The sequence below is a fragment of the Ascaphus truei genome, unplaced genomic scaffold, assembly GCF_040206685.1.
Source record: "Ascaphus truei isolate aAscTru1 unplaced genomic scaffold, aAscTru1.hap1 HAP1_SCAFFOLD_588, whole genome shotgun sequence".
Lineage (NCBI taxonomy): Eukaryota > Metazoa > Chordata > Amphibia > Anura > Ascaphidae > Ascaphus > Ascaphus truei.
Window position 1 is genome coordinate 92,937 of NW_027456920.1, and position 20,326 is coordinate 113,262.

At 45.9% G+C, this 20,326-nt stretch overlaps 1 long non-coding RNA gene across 3 annotated transcripts in view; it reads right to left on the reverse strand.

Moving 5' to 3' along the window:
• Positions 1-20,326, reverse strand: part of LOC142485399 (uncharacterized) — an 87,271-nt gene that overhangs the window by 60,119 nt on the left and 6,826 nt on the right. For 2 of the 3 annotated variants that reach the window (XR_012798450.1, XR_012798451.1), the window contains exons 4-7: positions 12,981-13,093; positions 11,643-11,782; positions 2,547-2,594; positions 1,730-1,835 (exon numbers count right to left, since the gene is read on the reverse strand). This is a non-coding gene — a long non-coding RNA (uncharacterized LOC142485399). Of the gene's footprint in view, positions 1-1,729; positions 1,836-2,546; positions 2,595-2,699; positions 2,837-11,642; positions 11,783-12,980; positions 13,094-20,326 lie in introns of those variants that run through there. The other variant, XR_012798452.1, reaches the window with a different exon arrangement.

Here is a 20,326-nt window from a genome sequence, read left to right on the forward strand (position 1 = left end):
TTCCCATCCTCCTAGATCCACTGTCCCTGGTGCTGAACAAACCCATAGACGACCTTCCACCGCCAATGTCCAGGCTAATCTCGGCCATACTTACAGCGGCTAGATGTTCCCTAGCAGCCGCCTGGAAGCAGATCAAAGCCCCCTCGAGAACAACAGTACTCAGGAGAATTAATGAAGTAATGACAATGGAGAAACTGACGGCTATGCTCCAAAAAAAGATGCCCCAGTTCTGGAACACTTGGGACCCCTGGGTAGAAAGATAAAATCCAAAAAGGGCCTCGCTCCGATGTCACTGGGGCCCCTCCCCCCCCCTGCACCCAGGGGGGGGGATGAGGAGACGCCAGCGTGCCCCCCCTCCCCCCCTCCAGACCCCCCCCACCATCCCCCCCCTGTTTGTCTCCCCCCCTCCCTTTCCCTCCCCCCTCTTCACCCTCCCCCTTTCTCCCCCCCCCGTAGGAAACAGGAAAATGTTATTGGTCACTGTAAGATTGTATCATAGCAAAGTGTCATGGGCTTATGACACTCCTGAATGTAATGTAACTATTGAACGTGTCCAATAAAAAAATTGTTACAAAAAAAAAAAGAAAGCGATGGATCTTCAGCTCCAGATAAATGAGCTCCTCGAGCAGCAGGAGGATGCGGAGAACCGCGACCGCCGCAATAATATCCGCCTCAGAGGGGTACCAGAAACCGTTGGGGACTGTGAGGACTTTGTGTCACGTTGGCTGGAGCACCTCTGCCCGGATAACCCCAAGGACCGGCTAAAGATGGACAGATGCCACAGAGCGCTGAGATCAAGACCGCAGCAAAATGAACAGCCCAGAGACATAATCGTGCGGCTACATTACTACAGCACGAGAGAAGCGGTGCTGAAAAAGGCCAGGAATGCCACAAACATGGATTTTGAAGCCACTAAGGTGATTGTCTTCCAGGACCTAACCCCGTCCACATTAGCAAGACGGAGAAGTCTCTGGCCTATCACTAAAATACTAAGAGATAAGGCCATAAGATACCGGTGTACCTTTCCGTTCGGACTGTTGGTGGTCCGAAACGGGCTGCCGATTTCCATGAGGACCCCGGAAGGAGCAATAAACAAAGCCGCCTGAGAGAAAATCCCGCTAGCCCAGATGTTGAGGAAACAGACCCGGGTCCCTCGTAGATGATGGTAGGGAGCCCGGCCAGAGAAGGAGCCGACCAAGGCTGAAGTAAAACACAACAGTGTTAATACCTATCTAAGACGCTTGGGAAAGTTATAAAGTTATAACGGTTTAAAAGTTGTATTTCTGTTGGATGCTAACCTAGGATGCAAAATCTAAAGAACTATAATATCCCCCAAACAGCTAAAGAGGAGAGAATTGCCTTACCTATACCCCACCGTAGGGTGACCAGATTTCGAAAATGAAAAACCGGGACACCTTAAAAAATAATTTATTAAACAAATTACATCACGTGACACCCCCCGTTGCCATGACAACAAGACACTCTGATGCCCCTGCAGTGTTAGTGTGTATAGAGGTGGGGGCTTTGCTTGGGCCCTTCAACTCTTACAGCCAGGGCATTATTGGCCAGGAATGCCCAGTTCGGAGGGGATTACTACTTCAAAATGTATTTGATTCGTAACAACATCAAAAAACTCTAATACCAATAACTAACAACCACAGACAATGATAATCTAAACCATCAAATAAAATGTCTACGGCCCTTGTTCAAGCATGTTTGCGGTACTTACCAGATAAATCAGTGCCTGCAATCCACGACTGTATCCGCCTCTCCGAGCGTCTGAAAGCAATCCAGCGTTCCTGGTGTGTGGCTGAAGAGGTGAGGGACTCCCTCCTCTCAAACGGAAAAGAAGAGCAAAAAATAGAGTTGGAACATACCTATCATACAGGGATGAGAGAGAGAGACAGAGAATGAGAGAGAGACAGAGAATGAGAGAGAGACAGAGAATGAGAGAGAGACAGAGAATGAGAGACAGAGAATGAGAGAGAGACACAGAGAGAGAGAGACAGAGAATGAGAGAGAGACAGAGAGAGGGACATAGGGAGAGAGAGACACAGAGAGAGAGAGACAGACAGAGAGAGAGAGAGAGACAAAAGTAATGTACTGTATAACCATTATACAGTACCGTACCCCCTAGTATTCGTGTAATCATTGTCCCACACCCCCTTTTACTCACGCTTTGGCAATACTGAAATGTTCTTTTGACAGAGACACACAGAGAGAAACAGAGACACACAGAGAGAGACAGAGACACAGAGAGAGAGACAGACACAGAGAGACACACAGAGAGAGACAGAGACACACAGAGAGAGACAGAGACACAAAGAAAGAGAGAGAGAGAGAGACACGGGCCTATTTAGTAAGCGTCGATAAGGCTGCGTCTATAGTATTTCAGACGGAGGGAAGGCACACACGCTGCAATACACTTGCTGAAGCCTGAGCTTTTTTATGGCTTTGCAGGGTATGCAGCGGGTGCGATTGGGGGCGTGGCAATAAATATTTCGAGGCGTGGCAATAACGTTCCGGCGCAGACGTCACTTCCCTACCTCACATCCCGATCCACCGGCATTTTTTCAGATGCAGCATCTGAAGCACTGTGCAGACAAGAAGAAAAATGCACACAATGCGCACCAGAGATTAAAATATAGTAAATTATTTATTAATAAAACAAGAAATAACCGAGGGGGATCCAACCCCACCTCAGTACTTTCTTCTCGTTGCTATTGCCACACTATACGTCCTGACGCCGGAAGGGAAGTTGGTACGCGACCAAGACGAGACACCGGATTTACAGTGGAACCACAACATACCACAGATTGCTGGAAGACCACACTGCGAGGGGCGCAGCCTATCGAGTTTCCCGGTCATCGTCCAAAGTCTGGAGCTGCGGAGTGACCACCGGATTACCACGGAGCCCGAGCCTGTCTCATACAATGCTTTTACCAAACGGATGTTTGTGAGTTTGCTATTTTTATCTTGTCCAGGAAATGAAATTGTTAAACCGAATTTACACATGGAGCGGGCGCTTTCTCTTCTTTTTTTTGTTTAGATATCTATCGAGGAGGTGGTTGTTTCCCTGAAGAGAGCTGCCAGGGCTCCAGAGGACGCCCGAATTGGATCCTTTTATGATTGAGTTATAACATAGCTATTAGAGCTAGGTTTCTGGACTTTTATTGTGTTTAGGCATAGTGTTTATTATTATTTTATTACAGCTACTTTTTAGTAATTGCACTGTTATTAATTCTGACCACTAATTCTCACTGCCATTATAATCTCTCTCTAGCCACAACCAAATTGCTATATCAGCTATATTATTTATTGGTTATACCAGGGGAGCACAAACTTTTGCAGCTCGCCCCCCTGCCGGTGCTCGCGCCCCCCCCCCCTTACCTTGATGCGGCGTCATGTGACCTGCAGCGGCATTTGACGAGGGTGACGTCACATGACCCCGCGGTGTAATTTAACATACCGTGCTATATCTATGCACACACAGCTGTCTCTAGGCATAAAACACATCCACACCGGGGGAAGGACCAGCACAGATAACATTCCAAGAGACACTGTTTTTAAGTATACCTTTTGCTTGCTTCATTCATTGTAACATCGCCGGAAGAAGAGATCAGTGTATCTCGAAAGCTCGCACAAATAAAAGCATTTCGTTAGCCACAGAACGGTATCATCTATTTATTTTTTGATTATTGAAGCTCGGCTAACACGGTACTGATACCTCTATATATATATATTGCGCGCGCACACACACATATAACGTTTTATCCAACTTTTTCATTTATCATTTGTAGAGAAAATGAACAATGTCGCCAGAAGTGCTATTTTTCAAAATGTAACATCTCTACTAATTAATGTAAAATGATACTTCATATAAAGCAGGTTATGGGACCAATTATAAAATGACCTTCATGTTTCTTATCACATCCCAGTATATGGATACTTTCTATTATCACAAGCTGCTAACATGTGACAGGGCTCAGAGTCTGAGCCCAGAATGTGACATACAGAACATTCTCATTCTAAATTTCAAAAAATATTGTGTTGATTTCTGACCTGACTGCCGTGGTTACAGCTCAACCACTCTGTTCTACTGTATGTCACCACTTTCTGCCACAACCAGCTGACGGTGGATCTGCAAGGAGTTCAACGCTCATTGGCATCACATCTGTGGCTTGGTTGACGTATCATTTCTCCAGCTTTTTATTGTATTGTTTTTAAATAGATTATATTTATTTAGTTGAATAGATATTTATTTAGTTGAATAGATATTTATTTAGTTTAATAGATTATATTTCTAAGTTTAATAAGTTATATTTCTTAGTTTAATAAGTTATATTTCTTAGTTTAATAAATTATATTTCTTAGTTTAATAAGTTATATTTCTTAGTTTAATAAGTTATATTTCTTAGTTTAATAAAATATATTTCTTAGTTTAATAAGTTATATTTCTTAGTTTAATAAGTTATATTTCTTAGTTTAATAAATTATATTTCTTAGTTTAATAAGTTATATTTCTTAGTTAATAGATTATATTTGTTAGCACAGTAGATTATATTTACTAGTATTTAAGTCTCCCCCTCAGTGCCCCATTAGGACCCGTGCGCATATTTCACATCTTTTCGGAGTCGCTTATTTTTTAGACCCTCGGAGCCGAAACCTAAAGGGGTCAGCTAAGAAAGTTCGGATCAAGAGGAGCCGCACAGCTTAAAGACAGAACATTTCCAAGGGAGATGGAGACAATTTGGGTAAGATCTGATTAAAGGACATCCTTTGAGGAAGGAAAGGGTGACGGGGGAGTCTAAGAGGGGGGTGAGAGAGCAAGGTGGTGTGTCAGATTGGGGCAGAGCAAGAGAACGCAAAAATGATGGGGATTTGCTGCACACCAAAAAAAAACAATAAGTAGTGATACTTTTACCGGTGCCCCTTAGTCTCAGGGAAGACCGGCATTTCGTCCAATGGATACAATATGATTGATGGGAAAGGGCACACGGATTTGAATAAAAAAAGATAATTTATTGTGCCACAGACTACAATGTTTCGGCTGCTGGCCTTTCTTTGCTGGATTTAGTGGGTTTAGCCACTTTACCTGAGAAAGACCAGCAGGCCGAAATGTTGTTGTCTATGGCAGTGCAAGAGAAAACAGGTTGGGGGGGGTGGGTTCTCGCAAAGTCGCCGACCCATGGGTGAGTGTCCCCGGTGGAAACTAGTCCTGGACCCCAGGAAAGCTGTCTGTGGCCCATACAAGCTGAGTAACATGTAAAAAGGACACATGTATGTTCAGAATGAGTTAGCATGGTATTTTGAGAGGCACCATAGCAGGTCAGTGCAAGTCAGTGCAGAGCACTGCAAGGTCAGTCAATATGAGGAAGGGTCCGATGGAGGAGTTGGAGGGTCCCAGAATATCTCTTAAAGCAGGGGTGCGCAAATCGAGGGGCACGACATTTTCTTGGGAGGAGGGGCTCAGCGCTTACAGAGGCCCCTCGCTCTTCCCCACAGCATTTAAATTAAATGCCGGAGATCGCGCGCAAGGCCTCTGTAAGTTCCCTTTCCTTGTCTCCGGCAGCTTCTGGCGACAGCAACGTGGCGTCACATGATGTGGCATTGCCATAGCAACGTGATATCACATGACGTCGTTACATCAGAACGTCGGAGACAAGGTGGGGAAGGTGGAGGGGGGAGCAGGGGGAAAAGGTTGTGCAACCCTGTCTTAAAGCATTGCCTTGCATACAGATCAGAGGCCAAGAATGGATATGGATATCCGATGTGAAGCCGGAAATAAGACAGAAAAGACCGTTTCGGGGGAAGAAGGTGAGTGATGAAATAGCCGTCACTGTGTAACTCTTCCAATTACCTGCAACTTCATGCAGAGAAATAGCAACGCTTGTTTTTAACGTGCTAAGCGCCTAATGGGGAATTCAACTGCTGAGAAGTTAAGGGAGTTACTAACCCAAACTCAGCGACGTTTCTGTGTCTCTGTGATAACTCCCTCAGGTCATGCCTGAAAACCAGAGGTAACTCAATGTATTTTTGATAAATAGAAACATGACCTTCTGGGGAGGGGTATATAATGGGTACTGGGCCTGGTGAGGTGGGTATAACGGGTACTGGGCCTGGTGAGGTGGGTATAACGAGTACTGGGCCTGGGGAGGGGCGTATAACAGGGTACTGGGCCTTGGGAAGGTTGTATAACTGGGTACTGGGCCTGGGGAGGTGGGTATAACGGGTATTTGCCCTGTGGAGGGCGGTATAACGTGGTATTGGGGATGGGGTATAAGTGGCACAGGAGCTCTTGCGATACAGAGTATCACTGTCCCTGGTTACAAACACTTCATGTCTCCTGCAGATCAGGACACGCACGAAGGTGGTGCCCTTTGTGCCACCAGACGACGAGGCGGGCTACGAGGCGGACGACGAGGCATATGACAAAGCGGGCGTCAAGTGGAACAATGAGGTGGGCTACAAGGCGGCCGATGACGCAGACGTGGTGTACGATGACCAAGGAGCATACGACAGGTGTGGCCGGATCTGCTGCTTCACCTTTTTTAGGCGGAGGAGAAGACCCCGGGAGCAGGTAGGAGAATACGAGAGGTGCGGACAGATCTGCTGCTTCACCTTTTTTAGGCGGAGAAGAAGCCAGGAGCAGGTAGCAGAGGAGCCAGGGCGTAGATACAGGGGTATTCTAGGGGCCCTGAGAAGTTGGTTTGACCGCAGGAGAGGCAGATAAGATCAGGAAGGCTGCGGGAGGGGCAGGTACTAGAGGGAGATAGGGATATTGGGCGTGAGAGGGTGAGAGAGAACAAGGAGCAGGGCCGGAGCACGGGTTTCATGTGCCCAAGGCGAAACTTAAAATTTGTGCCCCAGTTGTATAAAAAATAATAAGATAAATAAAATAATAAAATAAACAGTGGCGTAGCTATCGGGGCTGCAGGGGGTGCGACCGCACCCCAGCGCGACGCAAAATAAAAATAAAAGGGCGCCAAAATACTGGATAAAAAAAAGAATAATAATTTTAAAAAAAAGATAAATAAATAAAATAATAAGAGGAAAAAATAATAATGATTATTAATGCGCCCCTAGGACCTCTGCGCGCTAGGCGACCGCCTAATGACCGGCCGGCCCTGCGAGGTATGCGGGAGGAAAAGGGGTGAATGGGATAGATATGCAGGGGGATGGGGGAGCAGGTGAGTTATACACAGGGGCACAAGGGCCCCATCACCCGCATCTCTATATACTGAGTGTGCCCCTGTGTATAACAACGCTGATCTGTGCTGCTCCATCTGATCTCACTGCGCAGTGATCCAGGGACCATCCGATCGCCATTTAATGGGGTCAGGAAGGAATTTTTTTCCCCCATTGCACAGCAGGGGTTATGTTTCGCCTTCCTCTGGATCACAGCAACAAACTGCCCTTTGTGCATGAATTATCAGTGAGATCTTTATACACCCTGCATTGGTCTTCACCCCTTTGCTGCCGGAGGGGCCTGCAATGCATTGCTCTGCGTGTTACTATATCGCTCTGCAATGTGCTGCAGGCCCCTCCCAGCAAAGAGATTAATTATTTCAATAAAATACTCTCTTTAATCCAACCTATGTGTAGTGTCTTTTCTATCCGTTGTATCTATTGCTAACAGCTCAGTGATTCTTCCCCAGGACGCTGCACTAGTGTCACGCTGCCAAGCCCGGGTGTGAAGAAGGTTTCTACGGTCACATATACACTTCTGCCAAAACACTAGTGAAAACAGTAAGCCCCTCTGAACTCATATCTTTTATTACACAAAACGGTATCTAAAAAGGTAAAAATAACATACATGGGATTCTGCTACAAATATCTCTCTAATTACAAACCAATTAGCAAATCATTCAGATTAGAGTCGAGCGAAAAGAAAGGGTTAAGTATCTCATGTACAGTATATGCAGTGTAGGCTGTTCTGCAGCATTACATGCAGGGGGCAAAGGTTAGGGGATATAAGTAATGCTGATCTCAGAGCTGACCGGCTGACCTGCTCTACCGGCTGACCGGCTGACCTGCTCTACCGGCTGACCTGCTCTACCGGCTGACCTGCTCTACTGGCTGACCGGCTTCTCTTCTTTCAGCTAAATGACCTGAATTGTGGCCCCTGTATCTCCCAATTAAAGTTTTATTGGCATATTCTTGTTTGACTCGTTCTATACAGACATTTTCTATATATTCACTGTGGGATTTGATAACATCTGTAAGATCTCTCAGAATATCACATTCTGTACGTTTGTGTTGAAGATTTTTCCATTCTCAATTTACTTAATATTAGTTTTTGGCATCAATTATTTATATCGAGTCCAAAATACCTTTATACAGAATGCTGTTCCCTTTAGCCCACAAATGCTGCTTCATTAAAACCCATGGGTGGCACTTTATGCATTCTCAAACTTTTAGGCAACATCCCTAATTTCCAAAAGTGGGATTAAATCTGTGCATATTTAAATGGTTAATTTTTCCATTTTTCCATTGTGACAAAATATAATTTTTCTCACTCAGACTCCTAAATCCCTCCCCAAATATATCCGTTTCACATAAAAGTGTGTGCGCTTCTCCTTCCGCCTAACTGGCACGTCGTCCTTACGGGCGCCACTCCATGTAACTCCACGCTGCCCTCCAGTGGCAAAAGAAATAAGATACATTTACTATACTCGTCTGGCAGCTGCTCCCGTATAAGGTGGGTAACTCTGTATTAGGGGTCTTGGTAGACTATATTTTATACTTATGTCGGATAGATGAGGAATTAATATTCCTAACGGGTTATTGTGAGAGGCCTTAGATCTTATCCTATATGCACGCAGCCCTCGCCTCTCTGACCTTGAACACATACTTCAATCTGATTTTTTGAGACTTGAAACTGGATTTCTTAAAACAAACTGATTTTAAACACTGACAAGACTGTAACAATGGTATTTGGGTCCAGAGCTAAATTGCTAAAGCTGCCAATGACAGAGCTTCAGATAAAAACCAACTCTAATACCATCCTAGCCCCTGTTACTGGTTTGAAATATCTGGGCATTCAACTCCCATTTAACATTTGGGTTGCACATTGATACCCTGACATCCAAATCCTATGCCAAACTAGGTGTACTTTACAGGAACAAATCCTCCCTAAGGCCCTCATGCAGTAATCGCCTACAGCGATTCAGTAAGCCCAGAGAAGCTTGGGATTAGAGCAAAAATAACCGTTTTTTTTTTGGCCGGAAAATAAATAAATAAATAAAATCGGCAGACGCGCGGTGATAAGCCACTTTTCGGCACTGATCGCCAGTTTTTCAAACACGCTCAATTCTATAAGCCCTGATCAGCTTATTGCGGCTGATCGCCACTTTAAAATTGCTGTTTCTTCTCCAAATTGTCCAGCCACAAAAGTTGGAAAGAAGGTGGGGTGAAGCTGCGATGAAAATAAAATGCATGTGTCCCAGAGCTGATATCTATTAATATCAGCACCAGAGACCCCCGGCATGAATCCGATGCATAAAAAATGCATTTACAGGCAACTTCATTACCGCCAAGGCAATGAAGGGGTTATATACCCGTGCCAGGCTTATTGCGGGTAGCGGGGGTGGGTGAAGGTGGTATTTGGCCCTGGGTGGGTGTTTAGGCCTTGCCAGGGGGTTGCGGGATGACTTAACCTCTTCTTTAACTTAGCGGTTAATACCGCTAAGGTAATGAAGGGGTTAACCCCTCCCACTACCCCCCCCACCCGGTAGGCCTAAACACCCATCCTTGGGGCCAATACCCCGTTCACCCACCCCCGCTACCCACAATAAACAAAAATACACATAACAGCCCCACTGGCCACCTCCTAGGTCCCTAATAAACCATTACAATATTCATAAAACCATTATTTTGTTTACTCCCAGGATTATTACATGGGATTAGGGCTATGTTATTCAGTGAGGGGTTGTATGTTTGTATTCGTAGGGACAGGCAAGGCCGGAGCCAGATGGGGTTCTCCTGCCTGTGTCCTCCCTGTCTCCTGACCCTTCCTGTAGCCGGACAAAGAAGAAGAAGCAGGCACACGGTCTTACTCAAAGGAGGTTTAATATGCCATAAAGTCCAACGTTTCGGCAGTCAAGGTGAAGGCTACAAACACAAGAAACAGTCACAATATATACCACCCCCCTGATACTCAGCCCTCCCCGCTCTGCCACATAACCAGGATGTTGACGCCCACCTGATGACATCAGAGCTACCATATGGCGCCCCCTAGTGACGTCAGACGTCTAGGTCTAAATCCCTGGCAATACAGCATAGAGCTGTCTTGGAGGACTGCAGCCACAGCCACACCTCTCCCCAGACTGAATACTCCCCCATGATGACGTCAGCGTGACCCGGCAGTCAGGGGGGGGTAAGGGGGGGCGGGCGTGTACCAATCAAGACTGTACTCACAGGGCTGGACAAAGATGTATCCATCGCCATGGGATCAGTGTCAGAGCAGGGAGGTGTGAGACACTCCTATAAATCACCCTGAAAGTGTAAATAAACCACACACCAAAATATTAATAAAGCATATGTGCACAAAACTAATACAGCAATATACTATTAAAACATGTGACTGTATACTGCTGATGACATCAGTATAATCCTGCAAAGTTACAGTGAAATGCCACATAAGAATATGCAGTACATCAGTATTTAGAATATACTAGTGTGTATACCTAGGTCAGAAATGGGTACACACAACCGGGGGGGGGGGAGGGGAAGAGAGGATGGGGAAGGGGGAGGGAGGGAGGGAGGGGAAGGGGGAGGGAGGGAGGGGAAGGGGGAGGGAGGGAGGGAGGGGAAGGGAGAGGGAGGGAGGGAAAAAAAAGAATGGAAAAAAAACACACAAAAAGGATAATCTTCCCAATTGTTAAGTGCAGAGTCCATGGATGGTGCAAGATCAAATATGGCTGTAGAAAGACAAAAAATTACCTTCTATTAAGGAAGCATTTTAAATTCTGTTGCTCATTAAGACCCATACCGTTGCTGGTATTTAAAGCATGTATCCAGAATGCTTCACGTCTCAATAAGAAAGTCTCCTTATCTGGAGTGCCTTGTCTAGGTGCTACTGTCTCAATACCCATGATGCGTAAAGAGGCAACATTATGATTGTGTTCCACACAGTGTTGCACAAGAATAGAGGGATCCGTACCTTTTCGAATGACACTTTTATGTTCAATGAACCTTGTTTTTAACATTCTTATGGTCTTACCCACATAAAGAAGACCACATGGACACTTTATTACGTACACTACATATTCAGATCTACATGTGATTCTATTTTTGATTTTTATGATCCTCCCGCTTTGGGGGTGACTGAATTGACTACCGGTAGTCAGACTGTTACAGACCGAGCAGCTCATGCATCAAAAGTTACCCGGTCTGCCACCCTCCAGAAAATGAGGAGTTCTGTAGTTACCCTCATTATCTGCATGTATCAGGCTATCCGCCAGATTTCTCCCTCTTTTGAATACCACCATTGGTGGTACACAGCAACTTTCAGATAATATATCATCATTTTGCAGAATATGCCAGTGTTTAAGAATGGTAGATTTAATAAAACCACCAGCTTGACTGTATATAGTGGTAAATACAAGCCCGTCCTCCTTCTTATTTTTGGTAGCACTTACCTCTTTATCCAGTGCCCGGTTTAACACAGCAGGAGGATATACGCAGGTAGATATCCCCTAGCCAGGAATCTACCACGTAGTTCTCCAATAGCTGGTTTAATATGATCCTTCCTGCTCGTGATTTTGCAGACCTGGACTTTCTGTGAAAAAGGTAATGCATCAATAAGAGAAGGAGGATGATGGCTATCTGCCCTTAAAATTGCATTTCTGTCTGTATCCTTTCTAAAAAGATCAGTATGTAACTCCCCATTAGTCTGTGTAATGAGGACGTCTAAAAATGAGAGTTGCTGTGTACTCCATGTATTAGTGAGGAGGACCGGTGAATGGAGACCATTAAGATACTCAAAAAAAGATAACAGCTGATCCTCCGTACCTGTCCATATGAAAAACATCATCAATATATCTGTAATAGCTTTTAATATGCACCAGAAAGTCTGATTTGTAGATGTACTGCTCTTCGAAATGTGTCATGTATATGTTGGCGTAAGCAGGGGCCATATTACTGCCCATTGCTGTCCCCTTAATCTGCAGGAAGAAATCACTCTCAAATCTAAAATAATTTTTATAGAGAATGAAATGTAAAATGAGCATAATGTATTCAATTGGAACAGTATCACTATAATGGCGAATGAGGGTGGCCTTGATTATCTCAAGACCTTCAACATGGGGGATTATTGTATAAAGGCTAGACACATCTAAACTAACCAGAATATGATTAGTCCCATCACCAGGTGAGTTTTTTAATTTGTCAAGGAAATCAAACGTGTCTTTGATGTATGAGTTGGCTGTCTGTGCTATAGGTTGTTGAAATGTGTCTACAAATTTTGCAAGGGGTTGATTTAATAAATTAATAGCAGCTATAATAGGCCGCCCCTGGGGATTGTTTAAATTCTTGTTTATTTTGGGCAAGGTATAGAAAATAGGGCATTTAGGATGCAACATAGTTAGAAACTCAGATTCAGGCTCTGTTATCCACCGGTTATTAACCCCCATTTGGATAATTTCCTTAATTTCTCTCGCATAGTTAAAGGTAGGGTCCCTTATCCAATTTAATGTAGCAGTTAATGTCACTCAGTTGTCTGATGGTTTCAGCCTTATAATCTGAGTAATTCTGCACTACTAGGGCACCCCCCTTGTCCGCACGCTTAATAATAATCTCATTATTATTAGTCAACATTTTTAATGCTTCCTTTTCCTGAACAGACATATTGTATGTAGCCCTATGTTTGTTTTTTTTGTACCTTGCAATGTCCCCCTTAACCAGTCGTATATATGTGCTGACTGATTGATTTTTAAATGGCGGGACAAAAGTGGATTTGAGCTTGCACATTTTGGTACCTTGATAAGAAGCCGAATTATCTGTCCCTTGCTGGTCAGTGGCCAAATTAACTGTCCCTTGTTGTTCATAGGAGGATTACCTGTCCCTGGTTGGATATTGGAATGCACCGATTCTGTAGACCTGTTAGAAAAAAATGATTTAAGGTTTAATACACGTTCGAATTTAAATAGGTCAACCTCCAAATCAAAATCATTAAACAATGTAGTAGGTACATATGAGGGCCCCCTAGCTAAGACAGACATTTCACATTGATTAAGAGTGTAATCAGACAGATTAACAACCAAGGTGTCCATACTCATTTCTGCTCCGTTGTACGTAGGGGATAGGGTGATCTTCCCTTTCCCCTGGCCCCCGCGTCTAATTTTCCTTTTCCTTTCTCCTTGTCCTTGGATTGGCCTAAAAAAGGGGCCGGACTTTGGCCTCTCTGACGTTCTGTTGAGGAATGGGCTTCAGAGTCACTGGTGTGGACTTCTTGGACTCCCTGGGGTGCTCTCCCTCTTTGGTTCTTGCGTTGTTTGGGGTCTTGCTTCAGCCACGGGTATACTCTTCCATCTTTATAGTCATTAACAACGTTTTTGAATTTCAACTTCTTAAAGTGAATAAGATCACTTTTAATTTTTTTCCAGCTTGGTCTTAAGACTATCCAATGATTGTACAACGTCCGTACCAGGGCTAGACTGTTCAATGAGGATTTCCACTTTGAGTATATCCTTCCTTGTATGGCTAAGTTGTTCCCCCACCTCCTCAATAACCAAAATATTCAAGTCCAAAGAGGCCCTATTAAAGCTGCAGTTCAGTCTTTTTTTTTTTATTTTATTTTTTACTTCAATAGTTTCATGTGTGCAATCTCTAATTACCTAAAGAACTGTATAGCTGCAGGTCAATTCGTTCTCCATGTATTGATAGGCGAAATTTGGTGACATAATTAGTGAAGGGATCTGTTTTTCTTCTGCTTCTGTCACTCAGTGGAAGCTCATGAATATTCATGAGCACTCCTGCATTGACATGTGCTAGAGGGAGGGCAGGGCTGACAAAGGGGTGTGCCAGGGCTTGTGACAGGACATGAAGGGGCAGTGCCTTAGCAAATGGCTGTTAAAATAGAATAGAAGAAAATTGGTCTTTCAAAGTTGTTTTTTTAAAAACAGAAAATGCTAAAAGTATTTTTTTCTTACTACAGAACTGATTTATTAAAAAAAACACACATGCAGGATATTGACTGAACTGCAGCTTTAAAGCATTGTCCTGCATACAGATCAGAGGCGAAGAATGGATATGGATACCCGATGTGAAGCTGGAAATAAGACCGAGAACAATACCGAAAAGACCGTTTCGAGTGATGAAATAGCCGTCACTGTGTAACTCTTCCAATTACCTGCAACTTCATGCAAAGAAATAGCAACGCTTGTTTTTAACGTGTTAGCGCCAAGGGGGAATTCAACTGCTGAGAGGTTAAGGGAGTTACTCACCAAACTCAGCGACGCTTCTGTGTCTCTGTGATAACTCCCCCAGGACATGCCTGGAAACCAGAGGTAACTCAATGTATTTTTGATAAATAGAAACTTGACCTCGGAGACTGTGAGACCCCCTCTCCTTCCCCCCCTTCCCTTGGCTTCCCAAACCCCACCATAACCAATACACAAATAACCACAAACACGAGGTCTGGCGGCCGCTGCTTTTTAGTAAAACTTCAATTAACCTAATTAGTGCCAACCCCCTGCCAGAGTGCTCGCTCATTGGGTAAAGGCCAAAGGTACCCGATCCAATGGCCCGTAACTCCCCCCTAGCCGGGCCCCGCCTGTCTGGCGAGAATGGGCCCAGGAACGCACGTGTAAATGAGCCGCGCCCACTCGCCACTCCCAGCCACCTTTTATTTTATTTCTGTTATTCATTTTCATTGTTTATTTATTCTTTTTTTTCTTTTAAACACGTACAACCAACATATTTACCAGTATTCACAATAAAGGGCAGGGTGGGCGGGACTCCCATGGCAGGGCGTAGACTGACCCCGTGCCTCTGTCTAATTCTAACCTCCCTGGCCCTTCCCCCGGCTGTGTCACGTCACTGCCAGAGGGGGGGGGGGGGAAGGCCGGGGGGGACGTAGTCCACACTCACAGGTAAGGGAGAGCCTAGTCCCTCTGGTCATAGCGCCCGGTCACCGAGGGCTCAAGGCTACTTTTCTGGGTTATTTTGAAACGAGCTACACTGGGGAATATTTAGGGGTCTCCCCAAACAAAGAGAGAACATTTAGGGGTCTCTCCAGACACAGAGAACCCCACACACTCAGATCTGAGGTTTGTGCCCCTATTAGGCCTGGGCCTATTAGTAAGTTCAAGCTCGCTGAGGTGGGCTGAGCCGCGCTGAGCAGATGCACAAACCCCCTGCATCTGTCATCAGCGCGGCTATAGTTTCCCCCTCCGCATGCGTGCTCATGCGTGCAGAGGCTCAGAAACTTTGCCGAGACAGGCAAGTTTCAAATTTGCCGCTCGGGGAAGCGAAGAAGCGGTCACGTGACCGCTCCCATCCAATGGGAGCGGGGACTAGCCCCGCTTCCCGCTCCGCCTCCTGACACGCCTCCGCTCTGCCTCTGCTCGGCCTCCACCCCGCCCCCAGAGCGCGCTCACTGCCTCGCCTGCAAGGACAGAAAAAAAGCACCATTTTCAGCAGGCGAGGCAGAGCAGGAGCGCGGCTCAGCGTGGCTGAACCCTCTATGTCCCAGGCCTTACATGGGGGGGGGGGGGGGGGGAGATAAATACATAGAAACAAAAATAAGGAGGGACAGAGATAAATAAAAGAGGTAAGATTAAAGGGGGAAAGAGAGACTGACAGGAGAGGGAAAGGAAATGCAGAGAGTAGGGAGACTTCTCACCCAAGGTGATGAAACAGCTGTGACACATGGACACCTTCTCTGGGAAACCTTCCACTACCCATGTGACATTACACCTCCACCGTAGGGGGTCCTGCGTCTGGGGAGGGTGTGTGTAAAGGATCCTGGGGAGGGACGTATAACGGAGTTCTGGGGAGGGGTATATAATGGGTACTGGACCTGGTGAGGTGGGTATAACGGGTACTGGGCCTGGTGAGGTGGGTATAACGGGTACTGGGCCTGGGGAGGGGCGTATAACAGGGTACTGGGCCTGGGGAGGGGTGTATAACAGGGTACTGGGCCTGGGGAGGGGTATATAACAGGGTACTGGGCCTGGGGAGGGGTGTATAACAGGGTACTGGGCCTGGGGAGGGGTGTATAACAGGGTACTGGGCCTGGTGAGGTGGGTATAACAGGGTACTGGGCCTGGAGAGGGGTGTATAACAGGGTACTGGGCCTTGGGAGGGGTGTATAACAGGGTATTGGGCCTGGGGAGGGGTGTATAACTGGGTACTGGGCCAGGGGAGGTGGGTACAACGGGTATTTGCCCTGTGGAGGGCGGTATAACGTGGTATTGGGGAGGGGGTATAGGTGGCACAGGAGCTCTTGCGATACAGAGTATCACTGTCCCTGGTTACAAACACTTCATGTCTCCTGCAGATCAGGACACGCACAAAGGTGGTGCCCTTTGTGCCACCAGACGACGAGGCGGGCTACGAGGTGGACGATGAGGCATACGACAAAGCGGGCGTCAAGTGGTGCGAAGAGGTGGGCTACAAGGCGGCCGATGAGGCAGACGACGAAGCGGATGTCAAGTCTGGCGACGAGGTGGGCCATGGCGAAGGAGAATACGAGAGGTGTGGACGGATCTGCTGCTTCACCTTTTTTAGGCGGAGAAGAAGCTAGGAGCAGGTAGCAGAGGAGCCAGGGCGTAGATACAGGGGTATTCTAGGGGCCCTGAGAAGTTGGTTTGACCGCAGGAGAGGCAGATAAGATCAGGAAGGCTGCGGGAGGGGCAGGTACTAGAGGGAGATAGGGATATTGGGCGTGAGAGGGTGAGAGAGAACAAGGAGCAGGGCCAGAGCACGGGTTTCATGCGCCCGAGGCGAAACTTAAAATTTGTGCCCCAGTTGTATAAAAAATAATAAGATAAATAAAATAATAAAATAAACAGTGGCGTAGATATCGGGGCTGCAGGGGGTGCAACCGCACCCCAGCGCGACGCAAAATAAAAATAAAAGGGCGCCAAAATACTGGATAAAAAAAAGAATAATAATTTCCAAAAAAAAAAGATAAATAAATTAGAAATAATAAGAGGAAAAAAAAATAATGATTATTAATGCGCCCCTAGGACCTCTGCGCGCTAGGCGACTGCCTAATGGCCGGCCGGCCCTGCGAGGTATGCGGGAGGAAAAGGGGTGAATGGGATAGATATGCAGGGGGATGGGGGAGCAGGTGAGTTATACACAGGGGCACAAGGGCCCCATCACCCGCATCTCTATATACTGAGTGTGCCCCTGTGTATAACAACGCTGATCTGTGCTGCTCCATCTGATCTCACTGCGCAGTGATCCAGGGACCATCCGATCGCCATTTAATGGGGTCAGGAAGGAATTTTTTTCCCCCATTGCACAGCAGGGGTTATGTTTCGCCTTCCTCTGGATCACAGCAACAAACTGCACTTTGTGCATGAATTATCAGTGAGATCTTTATACACCCTGCATTGGTCTTCACCCCTTTGCTGCCGGAGGGGCCTGCAATGCATTGCTCTGCGTGTTACTATATCGCTCTGCAATGTGCTGCAGGCCCCTCCCAGCAAAGAGATTCATTATTTCAATAAAATACTCTCTTTAATCAAACCTATGTGTAGTGTCTTTTCTATCCGTTGTATCTATTGCTAACAGCTCAGTGATTCTTCCCCAGGACGCTGCACTAGTGTCACGCTGCCAAGCCCAGGTGTGAGGGAGATTTATAGGGTCACATATACACTTCTGCCAAAACACGAGTGCAAACAGGAAGCCCCTCTGATCTCATATATTTTATTACACAAAACGGTATCTAAAAAGGTAAAAATAACATACATGGGATTCTGCTACAAATATCTCTCTAATTACAAACCAATTAGCAAATCATTCAGATTAGTCGAGCGAAAAGAAAGGGTTAAGTATCTCATGTACAGTATATGCAGTGTAGGCTGTTCTGCAGCATTACATGCAGGGGACAACGTTTAGGGGATATAAGTAATGCTGATCTCAGAGCTGACCGGCTGACCTGCTCTACCGGCTGACCGGCTGACCTGCTCTTCTGGCTGACCTGCTGACCTGCTCTACTGGCTGACCGGCTGACCTGCTCTACCGGCTGACCGGCTTCTCTTCTTTCAGCTAAATGACCTGAATTGTGGCCCCTGTATCTCCCAATTAAACGTTTTATTGGCATATTCTTGTTTGACTCGTTCTATACAGACATTTTCTATATATTCATTGTGGGATTTGATAACATCTGTAAGATCTCTCAGAATATCACATTCTGTACGTTTGTGTTGAAGATTTTTCCATTCTCAATTTACTTAATATTCGTTTTTGGCATCAATTATTTATATCGAGTCCAAAATACCTTTATACAGAATGCTGTTCCATTTAGCCCACAAATGCTGCTTCATTAAAGCCCATGGGTGGCACTTTATGCATTCTCAAACTTTTAGGCAACATCCCTAATTTCCAAAAGTGGGATTAAATCTGTACATATTTAAATGGTTAATTTTCTTACTCAGACTCCTAAATCCCTCCCCAAATATATCCGTTTCACATAAAAGTGTGTGCGCTTCTCCTTCCGCCTAACTGGCACGTCGTCCTTACGGGCGCCACTCCGTGTAACTCCACGCTGCCCTCCAGTGGCAAAAGAAATAAGATACATTTACTATACTCGTCTGGCAGCTGCTCCCGTATAAGGTGGGTAACTCTGTATTAGGGGTCTTGGTAGACTATATTTTATACTTATGTCGGATAGATGAGGAATTAATATTCCTAACGGGTTATTGTGAGAGGCCTTAGATCTTATCCTATATGCACGCAGCCCTCGCCTCTCTGACCTTGAACACGTACTTCAATCTGATTTTTGAGACTTGAAACTGGATTTCCCAAAACAAACTGATTTTAAACACTGACAAGACTGTAACAATGGTATTTGGGACCAGAGCTAAATTGCTAAAGCTACCAATGACAGAGCTTCAGATAAAAACCAGCTCTAAAACCATCCTAGCCCCTGTTACTTGTTTGAAATATCTGATCATTCAACTCCCATTTAACATTTGGGTTGCACATTGATACCCTGACATCCAAATCCTATGCCAAACTAGGTGTACTTTAATGGAACAAATCCTCCCTAAGGCCCTCATGCAGTAAGCAGCGATAAGCCACTTATCACCAGCTTATCGCCAAAAAAGCCACACTGATACACACACACACACACACACAGATACAGACACACTGATACACACACACACACCGCGCCCTGATGGCAGGGGTGGAGGCGTGGGGCTCCTGCTCTCCTCTGTCTGCCGTTACCGAACCCTTCCTATTCCCCCCTCTCTTGCTTTTCCCTCCTTTGAGGCTCACACTGTCCAGATCTTCTCTCCTCTCCCTGTTCATGTGGCGGTCATCTATCGCCCACCTACCTCTACTCATCCCCCTTCTGCCTTTCTCTCTCACTTTGAATCCTGGCTCTCTTTCTTTCTCTCCTCAGACTCCCCTGTTCTTCTCCTTGGGGACTTCAATTGCCACATTGATGACCCCTCTCTCTCTTGGGCTTCCCGCTTTCTTTCTCTTACCTCTTCTTTTGGCCTTCAACAGTGGACTGCAGCCAGCACCCACAAGGATGGCCACTACTTAGACCTGGTTTTCACTAAAAACTTATCTCTCTCTGATTTCTCCATTTCCCCTTTTCCTCTCTCTGACCATCATCTCATCTCATTCTCTTTATCTCGCTTCTCCCCTTCTCCACCTCCATCTACCCCCCGGTTCTGCAGAAACCTGCGCTCTATTCACTTACCTGACTTTGAGTCCACTTTACACTCCTCCCTCTCCTCTCTCAGCTCTGCTACAGACCCTGACAACCTGGTCAGAAAGTACAACTCTGTCTTGTCCTCATCTCTTGATCTACATGCCCCGCTTTCTCTCTGCCGCCCTCGCCCTTCTAACCCTAGACCCTGGCTAAATTCCCACACGCGCATGCTGCGTTCCTCCACTCGTTCCTCTGAACGCCTCTGGAGGAAGTCTCACACTCTCGCAGACTTCCTTCACTACAAATTTATGCTATCCTGTTTCAACTCTGCCCTCTCGCAAGCTAAACAAGCCTACTTTTCTGCACTAATAACATGCACAAGTCTAACCCACGCCGACTGTTCTCTGTCTTTGATACTCTACTCAAACCACCCTCAGCTGCCTCTCCTTCCTCCATCTCCGCTCAGGACTTTGCAGACTATTT